The sequence below is a fragment of the Danio rerio genome, chromosome 3 (assembly GCF_052040795.2).
Source record: "Danio rerio strain M-AB ecotype USA chromosome 3, GRCz13ab, whole genome shotgun sequence".
Lineage (NCBI taxonomy): Eukaryota > Metazoa > Chordata > Actinopteri > Cypriniformes > Danionidae > Danio > Danio rerio.
Genome location: NC_141023.1, coordinates 37,555,536 through 37,582,500, shown reverse-complemented (window position 1 = coordinate 37,582,500; position 26,965 = coordinate 37,555,536). Strand labels below are relative to the sequence as shown.

At 36.2% G+C, this 26,965-nt stretch overlaps 1 protein-coding gene across 1 annotated transcript in view; it reads right to left on the bottom strand.

The window, feature by feature from the left end:
* The window catches only part of asic2 (acid sensing ion channel subunit 2), a 666,602-nt gene that overhangs the window by 541,964 nt on the left and 97,673 nt on the right, over positions 1–26,965 (bottom strand).

Here is a 26,965-nt window from a genome sequence, read left to right as displayed (position 1 = left end):
GCAGTCCTCTGACTGCCTAGACCTGCTGTCTCGAGCGCATGGCTGTGTATGCGTCTGTGTCTGTGTGGTCACGTGATTTGCATTTTCAGAGGTAGAGAGGAAGGAGGGCTGCTCAGAAATGATACACGCCACTGTGTATGTCAAATCTTTGTCGTTCTAAAATGCCATTTAAAAACAAAGACAGTGTAATCAGGGCCTGAGTGTGCCACGAACGTTGTCAACGTTGTTTAAGTTCTGTCGACGGGTCTCCTGCTTCTTCAGTTTAACAAGCACTTCAACAAGCCTGTTTTTTTCCCGCTTGGCAAGCCAAGCTGACGTGACATGGGGGCGTGGCAGCATTGACGATTCTATTTTTTCATTAGATAATCGAAATTGAGCATAAATTTCGATCAATTTCGATTAAAAATTGAAATCGTGACACCCCTAGTCTTTAGGGTGGAATAGGGCTCTTTAGGGGTTCTTTAAATTATTATAATCTAAATAGGGTTTCTTCAAAGAACTTTTGTTTCATAAAGAAAATGGTTAACTAAGCAAGAAATTGTTGGCTGATTTGGCAACCAATCAATTCATAAATATAATTAGTTATAATATTATTAGTGATGAGCCAAGATTAATCACAATTAATTAAATCCAAAATATACTGTACTGTATACTGTAAATATATAATACTGTGTATATAATACACATACATACATAGATAGTAGTAGTAAAAACTGTAAAATCCCATTGATGCTGCCTTTTCACAATTCTCTTGTTTTCCCAGCACAATCACAACTTCTCTTTTCTGTCTTCTCTACATTGACATGTATAATCAGTGTTGGTGTGTTACAGCCTTGGGTTTCAATCAGCGGGAGGTTGTTTAGCATTGCACGCTCCACTGAAGGGCAAACACATCACACACACATACACACATACAGTACACGAACCTAGGCTTTCTGCATCTTGACAGAGCTAACTAAGATTAATGGTGTGGCTGGTCATGATTAACTGTGTGTGTTTGCGAGTACACGTGCACAGTTGGGTGTATACAGACACCTCTGATGTGTCTTACTCTGGGGAGGGACATACTGAGTGTCTTTGCTTAGCCGAGTAGTCGCAGCGTGATCTTCTAGAGAGCAAAGGGGCAGGAAGTGCAAGTCATTACGGATGTGCAACAGCGCTAAACCTGCTATATCCGCCCACTCTGCCCACAGACAGCTCATTAATGTGCTGAAGAGAGCTCATTAACAGGGCGCTGTCCGTAAGATCATTAAAATCAAACCTCTCTGCAGGTGGCCAGTCAATGCCAAGACCCCTCATTATCACCTGCTGGAGAAGCTCTGCTGTGAGCTGTCCAACAGACAGAGGATCTGGCAACCCTGGACCTCACTGCTGCTCTCATCTGCCTGAAACATGAGTGCAGCACTAGAAAGTAAGAAAACCAATCGGCAGGCCGGTGTTTGTGTCATCATTAACAGCATTAGGGGTAATGTGTCTCTTTGGTGAGGGCTGGAGTTCAGAATCATCAGGCTGGTTCAATAACACGTTTTACAACCGCATAGTTTAATGCACTTCCATGCTTGTTTTGAGTTTTAAGAGCACTTGTGATGCTAATTTTGTGCTTCTGAAATTGTATAGTATACACCTACAATTTTAGATAAATGACTGAAATTAACTTTCCCAATAAAGTTGTATTTTATTTTTAGGGCAGTTTTTTCTTTTCTTATTTACAGGCTTTCTGCAGGTTTAACCAAGTTAAATTTGAGACTTTTTAAGACCATTATGAATTTACTTTTAGACACACGGCTAAACACTGAGTTTTTCGAAAGGCCCAGATGAAAAAGATTTTTATTTGCTCCATCAAAAAATATTATAATTTAATACATGTAACCAGGGCTTTATTTGTGCCGGAACAAGCCAGATCCGGAACCTCTGAAATCTGGTCTGGCACCTCATTTTACATATCCCCCTCTTCACACGCACCCCCACTCTTCACTTTCTTCTGCGACTCCCCAACCCTCTTTGTCCGCGAAAGACACTCCCCCCACTGACAATTCTCCTTCCTCTAGTAAAATGCCGGATCAGTTACCCCGATCTGTTGCAAGATTTACAAATTAAGCACTGCATTTAACAATACAATAATTATTTACATTAAATAATACAATAAAAATTGAATGATTAAAATATATATATATATAGAATGACAAATGTTTTAAAAACTATAATAAACTAAATGTAAGGACAACAGTCTTTCCAGGTCAGTATCTTCAGCAGTAAATACATGGGGAACTTTTAAATAAATGTTATTATAAGGAAAATAATTAAACCAATATGGTAAGGAAAATTTACATTTTTAAATAAAAAGTTTAAAGTTTTACAAAAACTAATATAAACGTATATACACACTACATATATATAAATAAAAACCAGAAGTACATAAAGCTTATTAAATACAGCAAGGTTTACTTTCTGAAACACCCAAAACATTTTTTTCTTTAGGAATTGATTTTTTTATTTTTATTTTTTAACAAAAGTTGAAGGTTATCCTAACATTATAAAGAAATGTATGATCATTTCAGAACATTCTTTTCACTTGAATTCATTTCGAGTTTCTTTTAAGCACAATTTTAGAAAGATCTTAGATGTTAATCTATTTGCTCTTTTTTGCAAATATAAAATAAGAAAATACCAGTTTAGACTAAATACATTTTAGCAATAATTAGTGAATTAGTGACATTTTAATTTTATTTTTGCATATAAAATGCATACATGTACAGATTTGTACATAAAAGATTAAAAAAAGATGATGTTAAAGGTTCATGAAACCCTTCACTACTTTTTGGGGGATTGTAATAGATTTATATATGTTAAACATCAATTAGTACAATGTTAAAACTTGTTTACCTTAATTGTGGGGGGAAATTGAATTAACTTGAGCTTTTGTATGTTAATTTCATCTTCCTGATTTAAAATCTTAATTAGGGTAGAATCGAAATTAATGGTATAGCATAGCACTGAACTGCAAATGGAGTGATTACATATTGGTGTCACATTATTATTTACAGACTTACTGAAGTTTTATTATCCTATGAGAAGAGCCTGTTTGTTAATTATTTACTACGTTTTTTATTTGACCAACATGTTTTAAAGTTAAATTCTTGACCTTTTCAACCATATTAAATTTTCAATGGGTTCATTGTGATGCAGATTGCTTGATCTTCAAATGATGTGATGCTGACTAAAACTGAAACAACAACAACAAATTCCGAGGCACAAGTATAGTACAGTCCTAGTTATAGTGAATATAGAGCAGATTATATGTGATTATATGTGAAAAGCATATGTAAACTGCCTCTTATGCTGTCTAGAAATGTAGAGTTGGACACAGGCACAAAAAAGTGAAGAAGCAAATGGAATGCAGTGTGTGTATTCGGGAATGATAGAAGTGCAGAGGACAGAAGAAAGGACAGAGGAAACTCAGATCAATGAAAGATGAACTTCAATAACAAAGAAATAGAGCAGAATCTCCCCCTCTGTATTTCTGTAATATTTTGGCTCAGATTTTATTATACTCCTGAGGCTTTCCACTAAACTGATCCTCAAGCCACACAGACAGAAATAGAGAGATAGAGAGAATTATCTAAAAGAATACTGCATCACTTTTGCAGCATCACAGTTTAGATAAAAAAAGAAGTGTATGTACTAAGCACACGCAATGAAAATGCATTGGAACTAAGCTGTGTTATATATAATAATTATATTTTTGTCATTTTTTTCCAGCGCCTCCTTTTTATATAAATTAGACTAATTAGACTTTGCTTTATTCATAGAACTCACTATATGTGCACTGTCCAACAATAAAAAAAGAGAACTACACTTTAAAAACAATGGTGTTAAATTTTGTCTTTCTGTTTACATATCTGATAAAGCACTGAGACAATCTCAAATGAATAACTACAAATCTGTTATATTAATCCAATCAAATTTTTTTTTGTTATTGTTAATTTTTTGCAAATTTGGTTTTGCAATGTGAATAAAATCATTAGCAAAATCAACGTAAAACTACAGTATGTGGTCATAGTGCAACTTGGAAAATACTATCGGTTGGGCTTAGGACAGTGGTTCATTAGGTGATCTGTATGACAAGCTCTGTCTTTTCTGAAACATACAACAAAACATACCCTTGGTAAGGCATTTCATATTCGCAAAGATGCACAACAAAATGTACCTAGAGCAACCTATTTTACATTTAAAAATGTAAAATTTTAAATACAGATTCAGGCCTGTATTTCCAATGTGTCTGGGCTGGAATTATTATAGCATTGCACGGCTCTACAAACCTGGCAAGTGACCTGGAGTTCCTACGCAATAAGTTTATGATTACTGTGCCATCAGAAAATGTGATTATTCCCCAGGCTAACAACACACTCATTGTTATATGAGGTAAATGAAACGGGTGAGCCAACACGACCTTGAGAAATTAACGATTTTTGTCATAATAAAAAATGTTCACCCTGACTTGTTGTGTCTGTACACCCTATATGGACCAAACAATTTTTTACATCTAATATCTGCGCTTTCTTCCTGATATGCTGTACATTTCTACATACTGAGTCTATATGCACTGGTCATCGGCATTAAAGAGACATGCTGTTTATATTACTATTTACATTGATATAAACATTGCTATTTACATATCTGTCATAAGTATTAGCTGGAATACCCAACAGAGGGCACTCAAACTATATGTACACTCAACCAGGCATCCACCCAGACTACACATCCCATTATGCATTGTGCTAATAAACTAATTACAGCTGTTATCAATCTGGACACTAAAACAGCTATTTGTGCCACCCATAATATTACAAACCACAAGAAAGAGCAAATTCTTTAGCAGGATAGCGCACTTTCTCATGCTTCAGCCTCCACATCAAAGTTCCTAAAAGCAAAGAAGGTCAAGGTGCTCCAGTATTGGCCAGCCCAGTCACCAGATATAAACATTACTGAGCATGTCTGGGGTTAGATGGAGGTGGAGACATTAAATATGAATCTAAAGAAACTTGATGAACTCTTGGAGTTGCAAGAACACCTTCTTTGCCATTCCAGATGACTTTACAAATAAGTTATTTGAGTCATTGCAGAAATGTATGAATGCAGTCCTCCAAGCTCATGGGAATCATACACAATAATAATACTTTTTCCACTGCACTATGGCTATATATTCTATACTGCACATTATTTCTGTTCAGTGACAAGCAAAGTTAGAACTTACTGTACTAAATCTGTACATTTTAATAATGTAAAATCAAGGCATGCATGGTCATTTTTTATCTTGGTAAAATAAAAGTAATCTAGAGGCCTTTGCCTATCATATAAGCCACTTCTGAAACCAAATAATAGACTAATAGTTGATCATCTCTATCATTTGTGGTTCCTAAAACTTGGATAGGTGACAAGACTTTTGTCAGACAGAGTATACTGTTATAGTTGCCTCGTCTAATATAACAAATGTGGTTCTTTTGAACTTGGAGGAAAATGTATTTTGTGATGCATCCCAATTTCCATATTATCCAAACTAAATAGTATTTGAAATTAGAATTAATAAGTCCCAAACTATAGTATGATGAACCAAGTATTAATTTGAATGATTAATATTTAATATTGAACATAATGAAAATGAAAAATCTGTTATATTTTATCTCCAACAGCATTGTGAACTTTGAAGTCTTTTGAATGCTTCATTACGCAAACACATGAGCAGATTTCTCTGGATGAAAGACCCACAGATGGTAAAATAATGTGCTGCTTCATCTACAGTATGGTATGAAGTTAAATAAAAAAGACTTGTGGAGGGCTTTAACTAAGGACATGATTAAAAAGGGAAAATGTTAAAGATGAAAAGAAATTGTCTCTTATATTTTTTCTTCTTCTCAAAAAAAAAAAAAAGAGTATGCTTTTAGAGCGTCGTAAAAGGTCATTTTGAATGAACCAATGGTTTAGAGAAAACAACAACTATTTTGCACAATGACAGTAATTACATAAATAAAAAAGTTTAATTAAATTTAATGCTCTTGATCATTAAATTGTGTAATTATGCTGAAAATGCAGCTTTAACATCCAGAGACTAAAAAACATCCTACAAAATGATTAGTGTGAAATGTTCAAATGTTTCCCAAGTGCTGTTAAACACAGAAGTTTTTTAAAACATAATGGGAAATAGCATGTAAGTATAGCTTAGTAATAAGTGTAATTCCTGCACACCGCTGGCCATGATGTAAGCATACAGTAGTCACTTTAGAACAAAGCCCGTGAGAGAGTGAAACCAGCAATCCTTGCATGCATGAAATGTTGCACATTATGTAGTTTTGCTTGCTACAACTGAAAATGTGCTAGATATAATACAGTTTTTAGTTGGGAATTGCTGTATTATAAAGTACTTTAAAGTTTTCTAAATCTCAAATGACTTGATCTAGTTGGTTTTCTACTGTCATCTTTAATGTGTGCATTTGTAATTTCAGGAGGTGTGGCTTTGGACAGCAGGGGAGGGACTGTGTTTCAAAGATATTATGCTAATGGATAGCATTTTGGCAGATCACCTACTTGCACCTTTAAAAATGAACTAGGTTAATTAGATTAAGTAGGAAAGTTAGGTTGATTAGACAAGTCACCTGACAACAGTGTTTTTTTCTGTAGCCAATCCAAGATGAAAAAAAAAACATTTCTTAGGCAAGCTAATAATTTTGAGCTTTAATAATTAAAATGTGCTTTTTAAATATTAAAAACTGCTTTTATACTAGCCAAACTAAAAGAAATACAACTTTCTTCAGAACATAAAACATAATAGTAAATACTGTGAAAATGGCCTAAACATCACTTGAGGAATATTTGAAAAATGGCTAATAATTTTGCCTTTAACTGTGGAGAGCAGATTTATCTATGTTTGTTTAAATTCCACTGCTTTTACTATAGCATTGTTTAAATAAATGCAGCCTTGGCTCTTTTGAAAAACATTCATAAATCTTACCAGCACAAAACCTCTTGAATGGTACTGCATGTATATTTTTAATTAAACAAAACTACTCAGCAAATTGCATTGAGCATAGGCTTTGTCGGCACTTTCCCCACATTGCCTGATTTGGATAATTACTTGTGGATTTCAGACAGTGGCAAAACAAAGCAAACAAACACTGCCATCAGCAGTAGCAGTTTATAGTGAATGAGGTCCATAGACTCAAGCTCATAAAGCGAGTAAGAGAGAAGCACTTCTGCGGATTCACACTCACACACACTCCAGCCAAAGCCCAGAGAGCAGTGAAAAAGTGTGACATGGAGCCCTACGGCACAAATAAAGAGCCTCACGGACATGCCAAAGGGTTTTCAGGCCCCACAGGGTTGAAATGAATCAGACTGAGTGATGTTTACATCAGCAAGCGTTCTCTACAGATGCACTATTGATTAGCAAAACACATCAAAGAGCTTCCTAGCAAACGTTGGTAATTTTAACATAAGCACACGAAACTCTCTTGCGCTCATTAGCAGGCAGGACCCACGTTACTGTTTGCACACTTCGCCGTTCAGCCTAAATGAGAAAATTAATGAGCACAAGACCCACCGCTAGCTTCAAACACACACCTGGATTTGCACATACTCGCACCTGGGCTTACATGTGGATGCAGGATTCCTCTTTCCTCTTATTTGATTTTGAAGCTCGCGGTGGGACTTTTTTTAAATTAAAAAACTTCACCTTCTCTGCAACCTAACATAACCTAACTTTATATTCATAGCATCCCTACAGAAAAAAAAGAGTGTGTAGGGTGAAGATTACAAATTACACCATGAAGTATTTTTACACACATTTGAGCTAAACGTTTAGTTTATTTATTAGACTTTAGGGGCTTACAACCCACCCAACTTGTGATTTGTGCATTAATTAACTTCAATATTATTACTCATGTTTTAAAAGAGTGAATTTTAAGGGATTGTGACATGCTTTGGTGGTCCCCAGATGCTTCAGAGTCCCATGAACTGTTACCAGAGCTGCAACCTGAGTCCCACAAAGTGACTTCCCGGTGACGCCAGAGTGATGTGACTTCCCAGTGCCACCAGAGCCTTGTGACTTCCCAGAGCCACTAGAGCGATGTGACTTTCCAGTGCCGCCAGAGCCTTGTGACTTCCCAGAGCCGCTAGTGCGATATGTCTTCCCAGTGCCACTTGAGCCGTGTTACTTCCCAGAGCCATGTGACTTCCCAGAGTCACCAGAGCTCTATGACTTCATAGAGCTGCCAGAGCCAGGTAACTTACCAGAGCCCAGAGAGCTTTGTAACATCCCAGAGCTGTATAACTTCCCAGAGCCGCTAGAGCGATGTCTTTCCAGTGCCACCAGAGCAGTGTTGCTTCCCAGAACCATGTGACTTCCCAGAGCCGCTAGTGCGATATGTCTTCCCAGTTCCACTAGAGCAGTGATACTTCCCAGAGCCATGTGACTTCCCAGAGTCACCAGAGCCATATGACTTCATAGAGCTGCCAGAGCCATGTGACTTCCCAGAGCCGTGTGACTTCTTAGTGCCTCCTGATCCTAAGCCTCCTCACCCACTGGGGTTGTCTGAACTGCCAATGCTTCCTGAACCAGAGCATCCAGACCCAGTAGGGTTGTCTGAACCATCAGTGCCTCCTGAACCAGAGCCTTCTGATCCACTGGGGTTGTCTGAACCACCAGTGCTTCTTGAACCAGAGACTCCTGACCCAGTGGGGTTGTCTGAACCACCAGTGCCACCTGAACCAGAGCCTTCTGATCCACTGGGGTTGTCTGAACCACCAGTGCTTCTTGAACCAGAGACTCCTAACCGAGTGGGATTGTCTGAACCACCAGTGCTTCCTGAACCAAAGCCTCTTGAGCCACTGGGGTTTTCTGAACCGACAGTGCCTCCTGACCCATTGGGGTCTTCTGACCCATCAGAGTCTGCTGAACCAGACCACCCAGAACTCCGCAGCTCCATGCTCCATGCCTCCACAGATCCACTTCCCATGCCCTCTGAAGCTTCACGCTCCAGGCTCGCCGCAGCTCCACTCTTCAGGCTCACCCGTGTTGCACGGACCTGGCCGCTCCTAGAGAAGGTGGCACTGTCATGATCATCAGCAATCTAATCCTTGCTGATTGCTGGAAAACTACACATCTGTCACTGAACTGGACTTTAAATAAGCACCTCACACACCAGTTCCTGATTCCCCGATTACACACACACAGCTGATAACTCATCATGAACTGATTACTTGGACTTTATATTCACCTCACACACTCGTAGCTGAGTCTTGTTATTGTAACACCACAAACCGTTATCTTCTCTTGTCTTGTCTTGCCCCGTGTTTAATTCTTCACCTTGTTTTATTGTTTCTGTTACAGTGAAATAATCTTCTTAACTGACAAACACATTCTCACAAAAAAACAAATGTCTATCTTTTCACAGGGTGATTTCACATGAATTAAAACAATCCTATGCAAAAAATAATACAGTACACCTAAATTTAAGCATAAGCAGCTATAAGCAGAAAAAAAATCATACAAACTGACATAGATTTGCCACCAGTTAGTTTAAATTTGAAATATTTGCAATGGATATCAAAATCGAAAATATATCAAGCAGTTCACACAAACTGAACCAAGCCAAACAGGTAAACTCTGACCTTTCAGTTTGATCGTTGCGGTCGTGTAAAGAGCAGTTTTTTTGCAGACTGATAGAGTTCAGAAGCCAGGTTAAGCACACAACCACAAACCCCAAGAGGAATGAATAATAGATAGAGAAAACAAAGCAATGCCAGTGAGTTTATTTGGAAGTGCAGAGCTGTTTGGATGCAGAGCACTCTCCGCATTACAGCAATTACCGCCTCATCTTCATGTAATCTCTCACTGATGCTATCTATTTGGGAAGGATTAAAGGAGAAACTCCACATTCGACGGGGAAAGGGAGAAAAGTGCAGGTAGAAAAGAGTCCTTATGAAGGGTTTTACTCCTTACTTTTTACCCGCAAGGCTCAAATTGACAAACTTTTAGTCCCACGCACAGTGTATCTGTCAGTATGGATGGAAAAAGCAAGCCGTTGCGCATTTGACAGTCTACACATGCCGTTTGGCAGTTGAATGCGATTATCTTGTGATAACATTTCTTGGGACCAACAGCTCTGAAAAGAGCGAATGAATGGAAGCTGCCACTTCCGTTTATGCTGGAGGGTAAGGAGAAGTCAGGCAGGACAGCAAAGTGAAGCGCTGAGATAAATCGAGTAAATAGAGAAGGCAGTGTGTGTGTGAGAGAGAGATAGAGAGAGACAGAGAGAGAGAGAGAGATGGTGTCTACTGTATTTCCAGAGATACAGAGCTGGTCAGAGGTCAGGCGTAAACCTGCTCTGAGAAGAATGGAGGGAATATGTTAAGCGGTGCCCGCAGCTCTGATCACCATGGTGACGTGTTCTTGTCGACCTCTGGCAGAAGCGGATGTGCTGCCAACTCGGAGCCATTAGGCTGAGCGCATGAGCGATGAATGATCTACTGTATGTTCACTGCTGGCTGTGCTGTGAGATTGATTGTGTCAATGCTACAAAGGGTGAGGAGGGGAATAAATCTGACACAATCTTCCATTGGGGGACATATAAGGGCATCTTCAATTAAATGAAAAAACAATGCTAAAATTAATAATAGATATTTTTTAAATGATTAAACATCTTCAAAGCTTTTTAGCCAATTAATTATGCATGGCTTTTTTCACTATTTGTCCTTGATTAAGGATATTTTTAAATGTTTTAAGAAGTCTATTTGCATAGTTTTTTTTGTTTGTTTTTTTTTTTTGTTTTTTTTGCAATAGAAATTGATAAATAATATCACTGTGTGTTCTGTTCAAAGGGTCCTATTATGCTTTTTACACTTTCAGCTTGTTTCCTTTAGTGCTGTTTGAGCATGAAAAAGATTTGGACAAAGTCTACTCCAATGGGAGTTATTATATCAACAAGCTCTGTTTCTGAACTCGCTCAAACATCTTGAATGTACAGTTGAAGTCAGAATTATTACCCCCTTTATTTTATTTTATTTTATTTTATTTTATTTATTTTTTCTTTACCACATTAAGTTTAGCAGAGCAAGGAAATTTTTACAGTAAGCCTGATATTATTTTTTTTCTGGAGAAACTCTTATTTGTTTTATTTAAGCTAGAATAAAAAGCGATTTTTAATTTATTAAGAACCATTTTGGGGTCAAAATTATTAGCCCTTTTTTAGCTATATTTTTGTTTGATAGTCTACAGAACAAACCATTGTTGTACAATAACTTGCCTGGTTTCAAGATACTTCTATACAGCTTAAAGTGACATTTAAAGGCTTAACCAGGGTAATTACTGTAGGTTAACTAGGCAGGTTAGGGTTATTAGGCAAGTTATTGTATAATGATGGTTTGTTCTGTAGACTATCGAAAAAATATATAGCTTAAAGGGGCTAATAATTTCTAACTTAAAATGTTTTTAAAAAATTAAAAACTGCTTTTATTCTAGCTGAAATAAAACAAATAAGAGTTTCTCCAGAAAAAAAAAATCTTATCAGACATAAATGTAAAAATGTCCTTGCTCTGTTAAACATCATTTGGGAAATATTTAAAAAAAAAAAAAACTTCAAAAGAGGGCTTATAATAATGACTTTAACTGTATATAACTATTTTTTCCGGGTTTCCACCTTTATTGGATAGTAGAGACAGGAAAGTTTGGGGAACAGAGAGAGAGAGAAGGATTAGCATAGGACCTTGAGGCAGGAATCAAACTCGGGTCGCTGGCAGTGCACAGTGCATGTGTTGACTCACTTTCCAACAATATTGGCACCAACACAATATTTAAGGTTGTTACAAATTAAATTACTTAATTTCTATTTAAAAATATTCAAAATATAATGTATTCCCTTTTTTTAAAGCTGAATTTTCAGCAGTCATTATCATCAGTGTTGAAATGTGTTTATACGTATTTTTATGATGTAAGAATCATGATGTATTTTGGCAGAATCATTTGAATACAATTTTAAATGACAGAATATATTTTGTAACAAAATAAGCATCTTTAATGCATGCTTTTTGTATCTTTCAGGCGTTTTTATCATGAAAACAAACAGTTTAGTAAGAAAAAGCATTAAAAAGTCCACAAACAGACAGTTCTGCCCCTGCTGTACTCTTTCATTATTCATTTAATAAGAACAAGTTAGAAGTGTGGTTGGTTTACATCAGGGGTTTTCAAAGTGTGAGGCGCGCCTCCCCTAGGGGGCGCCAGAGCATGTCAGGGGAGGCGCGGGAAAAAATATAATATAATAAATATATAATTATTAAGTTTAATTATTATATGTATTTTTATTATATTTAAACGTTTTAATTAAACAAAACAAAAAAAATAATACGTCAAATATAAGAAACCCTTTTTTACCCAGAAGGCCATAGCTGTGAATTCGCTTCTGTTTGGCAAGCCCGCCAATACAGGTATATGCCTGCCAATACAATGGGTCGGTTCCTGAGACCCCCCCGATTCAAAGCTGTAATGAAGTTCACGCCCCTTTGGCCGTCGGGAAGAAGGAGGCGGAGAACCGACGCAGTTTTAAAATGATTTATTAATAACAGTGACGGCAGCTCCTCACGGAGACTGCCGTCAAACTGAAAGCAAAAGTAGAATATGTCCGGGCCCAGTCCTCTCTCGGCTTCCTCTGCCCTCGTTTCTCCTTTTATGATCCAGAGCTCCTTCCGTGGGACCGCAGGTGTATCCACTTACGCGGTGGCCTCACTCCGTTCCCACGGCTCTCGGCCACGCCCCCTCGCCACAAAAGCCTTCAAGTTCAGGGCTGAAACCCAAAAGACGACGATATGATGATCAGTATTTGAGTTTAGGATTTACGTGGACAGGACCAGCTGATGAACCACGACCTTTATGTGTGGTTTGTCAAGATATTTTGGCTAATGACAGCATGAGACCCGCTAAACTTCGACTGTTTTGACTGGGGTGGACAGTTCTTGGATCTGTTCGATTCATATTGAACCATCATCCTAGTTTTAAAAACGTTATATTAGAATACTTATTACTCTATAAATAATTGCACTTTCATGCAAGTGATGATAAAAGTGAGTTAACAGTCTGACATCTGTCTGTGTCTTTATATATACTGTATGTGTATATATATATATATATATATATATATATATATATATATATATATATATATATATATATATATATATATATATATGTGTATATGTATATGTGTGTGTGTGTGCGTGTGTGTGTGCGCGTGCGTGCGTGTTTGGGAGGAGGGGGGCGCCAATGGATAAGTTGTGTCAAAAAGGAGGCCCACTGTCTTAGACTTTGAAAAACCCTGGTTTACATAATCACAATTGTTAAAAACATACATTTACAACATGTGATTATTTGTTAGTAAAAAAAAAATGTAAAGCCAGTTGCATAAAAATTGCCTCTGTGTTAAGTATGATCTTTATGAACTCTTATATTAATGGGACAACCAAATCTGAAAATTCTTGCATCATTAAAGGGGTGGTCCACTATGACTTTAGTTTATGTGTAATGTAGCTGTGTGAACATAAACAACATCTATGAATGTAAAAAGTTCTAAGTTCAATGCAAAGGGAGACCTTGATTTTTACAGAGCTAGCTTAGCAAAGCCTACAATGAACGAATTTTGGGGACTACAAAAAATACTTCCGGCCCTTGTGAGATCACAAAAGTTCTCTACTGTGCATCCAAACTGCGCATGCAGGTTAGGGCCATGGCCAGAGGCGCTGTAGCGTTATAGTAGAGATTAAGCTAAAAATGCGTCTAAACACGGCTGTTTCCACCGAGCTTCGTCTGTTTCTGTATTTGGGCTTCCAAAGGACACGACACAAAGACAGAAGTGATTACAGTTCAATATTAATTATGTTCCAGAGAGAATTATAAAATACTCAGCAAGCATGATTTGACAAAACAGCTCCAGAATGTCTCCCAGTTCAGTGCTGGATTCGGCTAAGTCTCCTCAGCAGAAGCTATAAGCTACAACCAGTAAGTGTTTTTATTAGTTAAAATTGATCATGACATGTACAGTGTCTAGCGTTAACGATATGCTGTAGCAACGATGTGAACAATGGGAAATGCTGCTTTGCGGGCAAATGATTGAGCTACAAATTCATATTTATCAGTCAAACTGCTGTAAACACACACACTCACAAACTCCATCAGCACGTTCGTGTCTCTTATTTGTGTGCGAGCACAGGACTGCACTGATTGTCTTCAGGCAGCTTTTTCATGCGTTTCACATCTCAGATAATGAAGTCGCAAAAGATATGTGGATGATTCATATTACTTACACCTGCATATGCTCAACAGGTAGCATCCCACATCTTGTGCTTTAACGTTATTCTTCTGTCACGATATATTACAGAAAATAACTTAATCCAAGCATCAGAGAAAAAGAAAAAGAAAGTCCCGCGCACATGCGCTTGTTACAGAAAGTTCATACATTCACACACACAGACGCAGCAACATACACATCACACACAATGGCAAACTCTTAAAGGAGCCGCACCCCGTTTTTTCAGATTTTATTTTAGAGCAGGCAGGAGGTTGACTCCATGTTTACACAGCAGAAAAGCGCATGCTTTTATGGGCGTGACGTGGAGCCGATCGGCGAATAGCAGCACATTATGATGATGACCAATCAGAGTCACTTAAGGGCGGGCCTTTCAGAGGAACTAGGAAATATGACAGTCGTTTTCATGTTAGCTGAGTAGCTGTGTATAATCAAAGTGAGATATATGAAAAAATATTGCAATTTACTTCAAGTGAAACCAGCCATTAGCTTTGTTTCCATCCACCAATTTTTATGCACATTTTGGATATGCACAAAAATACAGTTGATGGAAATGCCAAGATGCAAATAAGTTTTAAAAATGTGCATAAAAAAACATATGTGCACCACACATGTACGATAAATGTTTTATTCGGTAAGAAAAGATGCGCATAAACTATGATGGAAACTCTTTTACAGTAAAAATTCCAGTATACGCATGAAAAAAAAAGGTCATGTGATTTTGTTATAAGAGATCATGTGATGACAAAAATGTGTGTGAATGGATAAACCAGCAGACTGAACACTTTGTAAAACACCTGAACTGTTGTTTTGGTCATTCTAAAATCCCTGAACCATTTCAGTATTAGCGTTATCATAATAGTAATTACCTCCAAAATAGTCAAGAACGCCTGTGCATCGTGTTCAAACACTTCTTCTGAGGCGTAAGTCGTTTGTTAAATGAAGAAAACATCCACGCAGATTCTCTTATCAAAGCAAATTCCGCTTTTACTGTTGATATTTGGTGGCAGTTAATCAGGAAGTGACGTTTTTGTTCTCTTTAACTCGTTGGATGAAAAAGCTGCTTTATTCGCACATTTTTTATGCAATATTCCAGTTTTTTGCATAAATTAAATTCACATTTTTGGATGGAAACATAGCTACTGACTTTCATTGAATTTCTAAATGGATTGTGGATGTCAGTGTATACCATATTCCAACGTTCTTCAAAAGTATTTAAGATTTCAAAAGATTGCTTATGTGAAAGTAAATATTTCATTTTAATATTTAAATATAAGTATCTTTCTCACTATCACTTTAAGAACAAATTTCACCAACTGTCAGTTCGCCAAGAGGTAATTAGTCTTGCTTTACAAATTCAAATTAGATCATTCTACCTTATTATGTAACTGACATTAAAAAATTATATGACCAGAAAATTTGATGACTACCCTTTAAATCTAGTCTAATCCATTTATGCAGCCAGCCACAGATGTGAGCAGGACAGTGACTTGTCAGCATGACTGAACCACAATTTCAAGCAACACAGAAGTTTATTTTCAGCCAGAAGAACCATTAACTCAACAGGAACATGAGTCTCCTGGGCTATTATCACCCACTCACATGGAAATGACAGTTACGACTGAAAAGTAGTAGGCTAGTGAGACTTACATTAACCCTTTGGCTGTCTTAGAATTTGATATACACACAAAAATGTTTCACTGAATTTACCTTTTTTTTAAGGTAACTGTGTGCAACATTTATATGGGCTGAATTTATACACACAAATTAAATGTACTAATGTTCAACCAGTTACCTTAAAAATTTTGTAAATCCAATGAATAATTTTTTTCAGTGCTCCAATCATTGACTGAATTATGGTTGCCTTGGTGGAAAACCAAGTTTGATTCACTCAATCATTAAAGCTCTTAAAGCATGCATCCACAACTAAAATTGCGACCTCCGGTGGAAGGAAGCACTCCGAAATGAGAAGCAGATTCAGAGTTTCACATGAGGTGGTTATTAATTAGCAAATAAAATTAACTTTACAAACGTAAACATCAGGTGAGCAGGTTACATTGTAACTGTGTGCTAACAACATGCTACATGATGAGATAAGCATATTAGATGTTTGCACCCAACACAAGAGAAATTTAAAGAGAGTCATTCAGAAGCACAGAATATATGTGCACTTACTGCACTCCAACAAAATGGTAAGGTTTATAATTTAATTAATAAATATTAAACCTCTTTAACATTATTAAATGTATATGCTGAGTCACTAATATGTGTTGGTTTGTGCTGAGTCACACATCTAAAGTTCCATTTCAAATGCTTTATTTTATTTTCAGGATCTGAGGTAAACTATCTGCTGCTGCTTTCAGTAGTATGCCAATAAATGTCACGTGAAATGGCACTGAATAAAGCAAATGAGGTGTACCTAAGATAATCATTGTCAGTTGTCTTTTGTTCAGCTGCATAAAATAGAAACTGTTTCTAAAATATAAATTTCAGGTGTCGGTTAGAACAAAAACTCATTTTAATATGGAAAGATTCTTTTATTCCTATATTTAAAATTTAATGCTTAATGCTGCTTTTATTTAGAACATGACTTAAATCCTGTTGGTGTCATCAATCTGGCAACCTGCGCTTGCATGTGTTTTGAACAAAAAGTGCAATACCTAGTTCAACCATGTGTCAAATGTATATACTGCACCTTTAAACTGCCTTGATAGAATCTACATTGTAAAAAGTACTATAGAAATAAAGATGAATTGAACTGAATTACATTAAAAATGATTTTTAATCTACAACACATACAACTGAAGAACAACCATTGTACCCTAAATGTGTACAGCCTTCATGTAAATATAAAAATTGAAAACTACTCCTTTTTCTAATGTTGTGGTCATCATAGGAAAATTCACCTTTTCTGGTGTTAAATGGTGCTTGTTCACAGTCAAGGACAAATCAACAGGAGCTTTACGATTTTGTAATGGAACCAAATAAAAGACCTCCCAGTGGCTTGTTCCGGAAATGCGGATTATCGATAAACTTGGCAGGAAGTGTTCCACTTCAATAGAATGCTGCCCTGTCAGACTCATCCACTCAGATAAAAACCTCCACTCCATAAACCAATCGTCCTTAAACCAATCAAATTTCTTTCAGCTTCGGTTTTCAATAGTGGCCCTTTAGAGTAATCTGTCCAATTGATCAATCCATCAGCCAGAGATTTCACCTCTCGCTCGTCCACCGAGCCCACCACATCGCTTCCACTGAGGCGTAAAAGCTCTTGGGGGTCATCGCCAATAAAGTCCTCATCAGTCTCAGCCTCCCGAAGCCCCCTCAGAATTCAAACCAGTCAAATTGAATCATCAGCTCTCTCCTGCCTGTCTCTCAGCCAATCAGAATCACACTCCGGGTCGTCAGGGGTGGATGCATAATAACTCCACCAGTGCTGTTTTCATTCGTTTTCCATATTTTCTACTCTCTATTACCAAAGCAGCCTAAAAAACAAGCGCACTCTGCTCCAGCTGCTCGGCCTGGGCAAGAGAGAATGACATTTATCAAACTATCAGCAGAACTGTCTGAATCGAGTGTGCATATTGATCTGTGTTTCTCTGTCTCTGTTCTTCGTCACTCGCACCCCAAGCCGCCCCTCATTGTATTGTCAATCTGTCATCACAGCAATTTCAGCAGAGAACAAACGTGCTGAATGCATAATTCCCTCGCTATTATCCGCATCTGCCCCTCGCTGCATGGTTAAGTGCACCATATAAAGTGAAAATCTGAATAGATACATTAGAGAGCTTTTCCTACATGACTTGACCTTTAAAAATGACTTGCGTCTGAGTTAAACGCCGTTTTAGACTTGAATAAAACCCAAGTAATTCATGTTAGCTTATAACGTACAATGTTGTTATGGTGAGTGATAATGTACAGTACACTACAGTTCAACATTTGGAGATAGTCTGATTTTTGAAAGGCTACATTAGTCTGATCACAAACACAGTAAAACAGGGGTCTCAAACTCAAATTGGCAGGGGTCATATCAGTGACTGATAATTCATAGGAGGGCCGTTTTAACATTCTAGCACACACAAAAAAAGTGGAAACCTGATGTAATTGATACTCTGGGGAAGAATGCCTGAGGGCATCAAAGCTCCTTTTTGTTTCTCGTTGTACATATTGAAGGGGTATTTTAAATTGCCATGAAATAACTACAATTTATTAATAGGCATAATAATAACTATCATCATTCTGTACCAATCAATTGTTGCTTAACCAAAAGTTCAACAGATAGCGCAAGACAGCTGATGGATCAAATGGAACAAGTACAGGCTCTCTTTTAGATGTTTTCTTTCAGGGGCAGGGAAAGTGGCTCAAAGTTTCAAATACTTCAGAAACCAAAATAAAATAACTAAAGCTGTCTGTACTTAATTTTCTGAATATTTATTGTTATAGTTTTTTTCCCCTCTGATGTAGGTCTTTTTATACTGCTCCTTGTTCCTTCTTGTGGGGAGACCTGCGTCTTGTGTCTTTTTATTCCCAGCCCTGATCCTTGCCAGCTTAACCAAGTTAGTTTTTTTGTTAATGTTTTCCCCCTTGGGGTTGTTTTTGTTGCCTTTTTGTTTTATTTTGAGTATGAATCAACCCATTTGAGTGCAATTGCGCCTCGTCACCTCTCTACCTACACATGACAGTGAGAGAATGTGAGGTGTAAATCTAGTTCATATAATCAGCCTTCATGAACCACAGCAGTGTGCAAGTAATCAGTGTTGATCTGAAACTGGTGTGTGAGAGAAGCCTGATGGGATATGTAGTTTGTTAACATGACATATGTATAGTTCTGCAAATGCTAGATTGCTGGTGATTATAATTTTCATCAACCGAAAAAATGATGTTAGTTTGTAGTAGAAACATGTTATTACATATGGTAAGTGCATTTGTTCGGTCATTTTTCTTTTCATTATTATCATAACATAAGGTGCTAAGTAAATTTTGTGTTATAATAAACTTGTGACAAACTTTGTTAAAAGTTGTAGTAACTTTGCTGTGTTTATTAGTATATAATGTAGCTATAATATAATTTATTGTTTTTGGTAAATTAAACTTTTATTATTACTCCCTTGCCAATGAGCAGAAATAAAAGGTATGGTTATATAATCACATATTTAATATACATATTTGAAGGATTCTCTGACTATTAGAAAGTTCAAAAAACAGTTAAGAACAGCTAAAATGGACATTTTGAAAACTTTTATGAAAAAATAAATGAATAAAAGTTGTGCTTAAGCCCCTGGTTAACCCTTGTGTTAAGAAGCATTTTGAACATGCCTATTTATACCTGGTGTTTAAATTGTCCACTTCTGACATTTTCCTGATTTCTTTGAGGGGAAAAGAATGGTCAAAAGTGTTTTAGGCTACCTCTGGAAGTGGTCAAAAGGGGACAAGCTCAAAACCTTTTAGAGCTCCTTAACACCTGTATTTAGTGCTGTCCAGTTGTGATCGGTTTGACAAAACTTCATAGACAAAGGCCATTTGTACAGACTTAAGGTCAAATTATAATAAGTAACAGTGCATATTGTATATGTCCGATTAGTATCTGTCCTCCAGAGACCCATATAATAAAGTTCTGAATAAAAGTGCATGTGCAGAGAAGATAAAGAGTTCACGGTTTAGTCATCAGAGCTGATATATGGTCACAACACCTCTCATTACTGCCGCTGAACTAGACAGATCAGGATATCTTTAGTGCCCGCGTCTGCATCCCATCATGCTTTGCTCAATTAGCAGTGCAGATCACTAGTTGAGTGAAGATCAACACGGTTGGAGATGTCATTGCAGACTCTGAACTCTCACAATTAAAAGGAAATGACTTACAATTAGGAGGAGACACAATTAGCTATGTCTCTGGAGATGCAATTATTTCTGACAATACAGTGTCGAAGATATATGAGATCACGAAAGTTCACTGAAAGAAGAAGAAAAAACAACTGCCAGCATTTACTGACCCTCATGTTGGTTCAAATCTCAACATTACATGGAACAAAAATAGGTAGGCTTTTATATAACATCTTGACCACTCGGTAAAATAACAAAAAAAGAGGGAATTAGAGAAAGTAACATAAACGGAGCATTAAATGGCTTAAAATAAAGTCAATTCCAAATCTTCAAAAAAGGTTATTCACTGACTTAGCTTCAGCTCTTATTTTGTGTTCACATAGGCATTGATTACATAAAGTGCAGATGTTTGATTATGAATGATGTTTCGGAATGAATCATTTGAATTATTCCTAATCTGAGGTTCATTTTATAAAAAAACTTTGTTCTAATTTGTCCAATATAAGTTCTATTTTGATAAATATACTTATTTCAGTCATTCAGTATATTTTCCAGATTCATTAATCTTACAAACATTCACAAACAGCATCACAAACTTGTGTAGTTGGAATTACAACACTTGACTTCTGTTTAGAAGCATTGTTTGCTATTAATGGCTGCGTCTGAAAGCTTTTGTTATCTGAAGGCTGCTGATATGTTCCGTCGCTGTCATCAGGCAATAACTCGACGCTCAAAGAAATCCACAGCTTTTTGAATCTATCAAGTGTATTTATTTACTTATGTAAATGTGTGTAAATATATGTTTTTTCTGCTTTTTTATTAACTGTAGAGGGAATGTCACGTTTTTTGTGTAGGCTTGTATTTTACAGTGCTGCAAAATACTCTATAAATGTTTCCAAACAATTATATTTGATTTACTAAAGTCACACAATTACAATTAAACATCTGTCACATTCATAACGGAGAGATGTCACATAAATACCAAAGCTTTTCCCTCATAAATGCAAAAATGTAAAATGAAATAAAATCCATAATTTTTGTTCTAATGTGTTTATTTTGATTAGCATTAATCGGGGGTTGTAGAGCTGTATACTGCAAACTTGCATACTTCTTGGTCACATCCTTAACACGTTTATTTTTCTCATTTAAAATACAAAAAAAAAATTTACATATTGATATTTCTCTGGTCCCTTAACTCTGTGGTTAGTAGTTTTGAACAATATAAACAGATGTTTTAATATACAGTTAACATACTTTCTCTGTGAATTAATGTTTTAAGTTTTGACTGTAAATGTCACATTCAAAAAGCTGGAATTGCTCCGTAGTAATATTATTGAGTAACATGCAAATGTTTAGATGTTTTATACAGTTTGTAAAGTAACATTTTCTGTTCTTCACTTCCATCATTTGGTGGAGTTCTGGTCTCTTGCTGCTATCGCCTCTGGCTTGCTTAGTTAGGGCTGGTGGAGCTGCTCTTCAGTGGATCAGCCATCAAGTGTGACATTTGTATTAAATTAAACTGAATTAAACTGCACTAAACTTCAACAGTGTTATTTATACTAAACTGAACTGAATCCATTTTTAACTGGACTAGAAATCCCCCAGCATTCAGCACTATACTATCCTGCCTGCATAATATGCTATTGTTCCACAATCTGTAATAGTTATGACTTTTTACTTTTTTTGTTCATATGTTAGGTTGCATTAGCACACAGTACATAGTAAATAAAGAATTGAACAATCACTTCCTCAAATAATTCATATGTTCACAAGCAATCAATCAATTAGTAATAGCATTGACAGCCCAATCGGACCAAAAAGCCTGAATAAAAATATTTAAAACAATCGGATTCATTTAGAGAGTATATAGAAGGTTTTACGTTGTATATTCTAAACAGAGGTAAAGGTTATATTATAACCCTGTACTCTACACACGTAACAACAAAGTTGAATCAAATCTAATCTAAAAAGGTGGTGGTACTTTTCTGATAGAGATGACAACTTTCTCTAGGACTGACAACATATGACATGCGAAATAGCTGCTGTTTAACTGATGACTGACATGTTATTCTGAAATTTGCACTTGTGAAGTGGAGCTGAACAACGTATTATCAGGGCCTTTCAGACACAGGCGGCTTGTTTTGGCCATGGGAACAGACAATTTTACTGCCTACTAAATCAAAGCCAGACAGCACAACGCTTTATGTGCTCATCATCATCCACTAATTAGGACTCAGAATAGATAAATATCAAGACTGCTCTTTAAAACAGACAAAACAAGCAATGGTAAGAGAATAGTATCTGGAAAAACTGAAAAAAAAACTGTATTTTTGAGTAGTGTGCAGCCTTTTTTTAATTATTTACAAGCCTGTGAGTGTTAGGTAAATGTGCACATCATCAGCCTTTATTTCCATTACATAAATTATATTTTCTAAATGTTGAAACTATTGAGGAATGAGTGTAATTTCCTACAACCAACCAAAACTTTTGTTTTTCCTCTAATGGCAAGTCACTGCAAAAATCATGACGATAGATGTTAATGGGTTCACGTATACCACAGCTATCATTTTAATCAAACAAGGTGAAGAAAAATAAAGAAAATTTTGAAGAAAATGATTCATTGGATGTACTAACTTTAAGAAACGTGTTTTGCAAACAATTTATTTGGGTCGAATTTAAACAAACAATATAAGTTGAACAACAATGAATTAAAGTTTTTAAATTCAGCCCATATAAATTGTTTAATGAATTAAATAATTGTTTGATAAATTGGTTACATTTTACAAATATATTTGTTTTTCATTGTGTAGGTGTCATGATCACCAGCGATCCAGCCAGTGCAGATCATTGGTAAACACACAGTATGGCATACAAATCCACCATTAAATGAACTACAAGATCCGGTCATGCACCACTCACACACCTGAACCCCATGATTGCAGACAGACACAGCTAAAGCTATACATGAACCTTTACTAGAGCTATTTATACATCGCACACACACTTCCGGCTGAGTCTTGTTTAATGTGAAGTAGATGCTGACAACAGAGGTGCGGATCTAAACGTAGGGTTTATTATACAGAGATGGTCAGGCAAGCAATAGTCAACACAGGAGCAAACAGATATACAGGCAATCCAGAGTCATGGTCAAAAACAAAGATTTCCTTGCCTTGCCCTCCATGTTTGAACCTTGCTTTGTTTTGTTTGTTTATTCCTCTCTGCTGCCTGCCTTTTCAACCATCTGCCTGATTATCAACCATGACTCTGGATTGCCCGTATGCATCTGTCTCTGTATATTAAACCCATGCATTTGGATAAGCACTTCTGTCCTCAGCGTCTATTTCACATTACATGCATGTACATAGTCCGATGGATTCTGGTTTTGTGTTAGTGTCACGTAAACCACTGTAGTGCTCACACATTGTGCTCCCTGAAATATCACAGAGCGCATCATTTCCTTGTGTCAATTTAATTCTACACAGAATGCTTCATTTTAAAGCACTATGAAGAAGACTGAGAGGAGAGCCGGTTAGACAGACTCAGCATAGCTTTTAGACTGTGACTGTCATATGCAGTCACTGTCATGTATACTGTAGCCTTACCAAGGCAGAGTTGTGAACTCTAGTTTTTTAAAGGGGACAAGCTGCTCATAATACCTCGCCCTGTCTCCCTGTTTCAGTGGAAATTATGTCAACACAATGAAAAACACTGCATATTTCAAGGAAACTAAATAAATTAAGATTTTTTGGGGGGGCAAGAGCACACTGTTAGTCTGAAGGTGAACATATAATTTGCACAAGTTAATCCACTGAAAAAAAATTTATTTATTTTTAGGGTGGGTTATTTAGAACAGTGAAGAGTGGAGACAGGAATGCTTGGGAAGAGAGAGAGGATGGATCCAACCTCAAGCCGGACAGTATGCTCGGAGATTCTGTTAGAATGAGGAAACATTAAATTCTCCAAAATTGCTTGTCAAGCTCACGATTGAATTTCTTATTAGGAATCATCAGTAAAATTAAATGACAACTGTGTCTTTAGTTTAATAACGCGCATCCCACTTTCAACTGGCAGTTTTTCTCTGATGATGTCATTTTGACAGCTCTGGTGAAATATGATTATTCACGTCCCTCTAAGCCCTTCCTTCTAGTAAGAGATGAGTGAAGGAGCACAAAAAAAAATCCAGCACTCTTTACAAATTTTGCATTTCAGTTTATAAAGAATTGTAATACTAAAATTAAATACTAAACTAATACTAAAACTGAAAACTAAAACAAATGAAAAACGAATACTAAAACCCACCTTTTTTTCTAAAGTGCTTTAAAAACTCTTACAATGAGTATCAAAGTGCTGTGCATGAAAGAATACATGCAAACATGTAATGTATAATACATAAAAATACATACAATTCAAAACACATGATTAAAAGGAAAGAAAATAGGTGCATTTTTAAAGCTAAAGCAACTTCCAGTTTACACAGACTTTAAGGTTTAGAGTCTTTTGTTTAGGGTATAACTGCATAATTATGCATGCTGTTTAATTATGTAAAATAGTCAAACAGACAAGTACATGTAGCGTGATGACTTAAAAGATGTTACACTGCAAAAAATGTTGGATTCCACACAAGCGATTTGATATAAATGTTGTTTATTTCTAAACTAATTGTGAGAGGATCACGTGCTTATTATTGACCACAGCTTGTGCCGCATCAGCTTGCGGTGGATTCGCCAATCAGTTGATTTCTAACTCACTACAAGTAATCTAAGTTTATCTCAGTATCTTCGTCTTCAAAGAATCCCTCACACACCCCTACTCCCCCTCCTTTCTAGATGGGGGTTAAAGTCCCTACTAAACCAGTTGACATTTCTGTGTGGAGTTAGCTCATTCTCCACGTGCTCGTGTGGGATTTCCCCAGGTTTTCCGGTTTCCTTCCACAGTCCAAAAAACACACAACCTAAGTAAACTGAACATACCAAATAGACAACATAGCTAAGCTCTTAGCAAGTGTATATCCCTACTTAGCCAGAAATAAGACAGGGGAGTTCATTAAGATCTACCTGAGCTCAAACTCCCCAGCTAACGGGTGAGAGCCCAGGGCTCGAGGATTTTATAAGCTCAGGGCTCTCTCCTGTTGACAGCATGCCAAACAAGCTTTATTATCAATAATCAGGTAAGTGTGAACATTTGAAAGGAATTAAGTACCTTATTATGTTCCTTATTTACAAATTTAATAAGAGATACTGAAAATACTTAAAGAAATACTTAAAGAAATTTAAGTTGATTGAACAAAAGCATTTAAGTTGTATAAAAAACTCAAGAAATGTTTTGTTTCAGTAATTGTTGAGTCTACCTTTAAAAAATACTTAGTAAGTAATGATTCATTTAGATGCAAGCTCACCTGTCAGTGGTGTGCATGTGAAATGACATTCTCTGTCTCTACTCTGTGTATTTAAATAGATCTTGACAAGACAGCCCTTCAATGTGATGAAATTACAAAATGACCTAATCCTACCTGAATGACCTAATCCTCCCTGCACACAAACACACACACACACACACACACACACACACACACACACACACACACACACACACACTCTTCAGACTTAAACAGATAGACACACTTCTGCAAAGCTGGAAGAATGGATTATTATCCTGCCGAAATTTGCCTTATTAATTCAGCAGCATTCAGCAGTCACAGAGATCACTCACAGATGGGATGGAAGAAGACGGCAAAGCTGAGACCTTCACCAGTTCTCTCTCTCTAAGTAATGCACATGAATGCTAAATAAGAGCAGACAGCAAACATGGTTTGACATTTACCCTCCCTCTGAATTTCAATCATTACTGTTGACATGAGCTCCAGCAGGTCTGTGCCAACAAAACCAGCTCCCCGGAGATGTTTCCCAGATTACTCCAGAGAGAAAGCTGCGGGACATGCTAATACGTGTTCCGCTAACTCGCATTTGTTCGAAACACAGCAGTAATTCTGTGCAAAAATAATGGTTTAAAAACAAACCAACAAGAATAGCTGACTTCTAACAAGAATGCATTTGTACATTTGTTGGGCAATGATAACAACAACAATGTGGCTCAAAGAGTATATGATTTTACCCATGGGATTGTGTTTTTGTTTTGTAAACATTAGAATCTAAAATACAAATGTAAAATACAATACAAAATACAAGGTAAATACAATGTAAAATACAAAAAAGCAGTCGAACATTTTCGCTGCTGCTAGGAACAATGGAGACAATATATATCATTTGTGTACTGCATTACATAACACGCTTCACAATTTACTAAGTTTCAAAGTTCAAGTTCTTGCATAAACACTTTGGGTTAAAGAAATAAACAAAATTATTTTTTTAAATAATTAACAACCAGCCAGTGTTTAAAAACTTCACAATAAATCTAATGTGATGCAATAATGTCTTATATTTGGAGTGGTATTGGCGGATTTTTACTATATTATATGATATATATATATATATATATATATATATATATATATATATATATATATATATATATATATATATATATATATATATATATATTTATATATATATATATATATATATATATATATATATATATATATATATAATATAATATAATATACAGTAATATAATATAATATAATATAATATAATATATAATATAATATAATATAATATAATATAATATAATATAATATAATATAATATAATATAATATAATATAATATAATATAATATAATAAAATATGAGCAAGCCACAGTTTATCTTTGTGTTTTTACATCACATCTATAAACTTA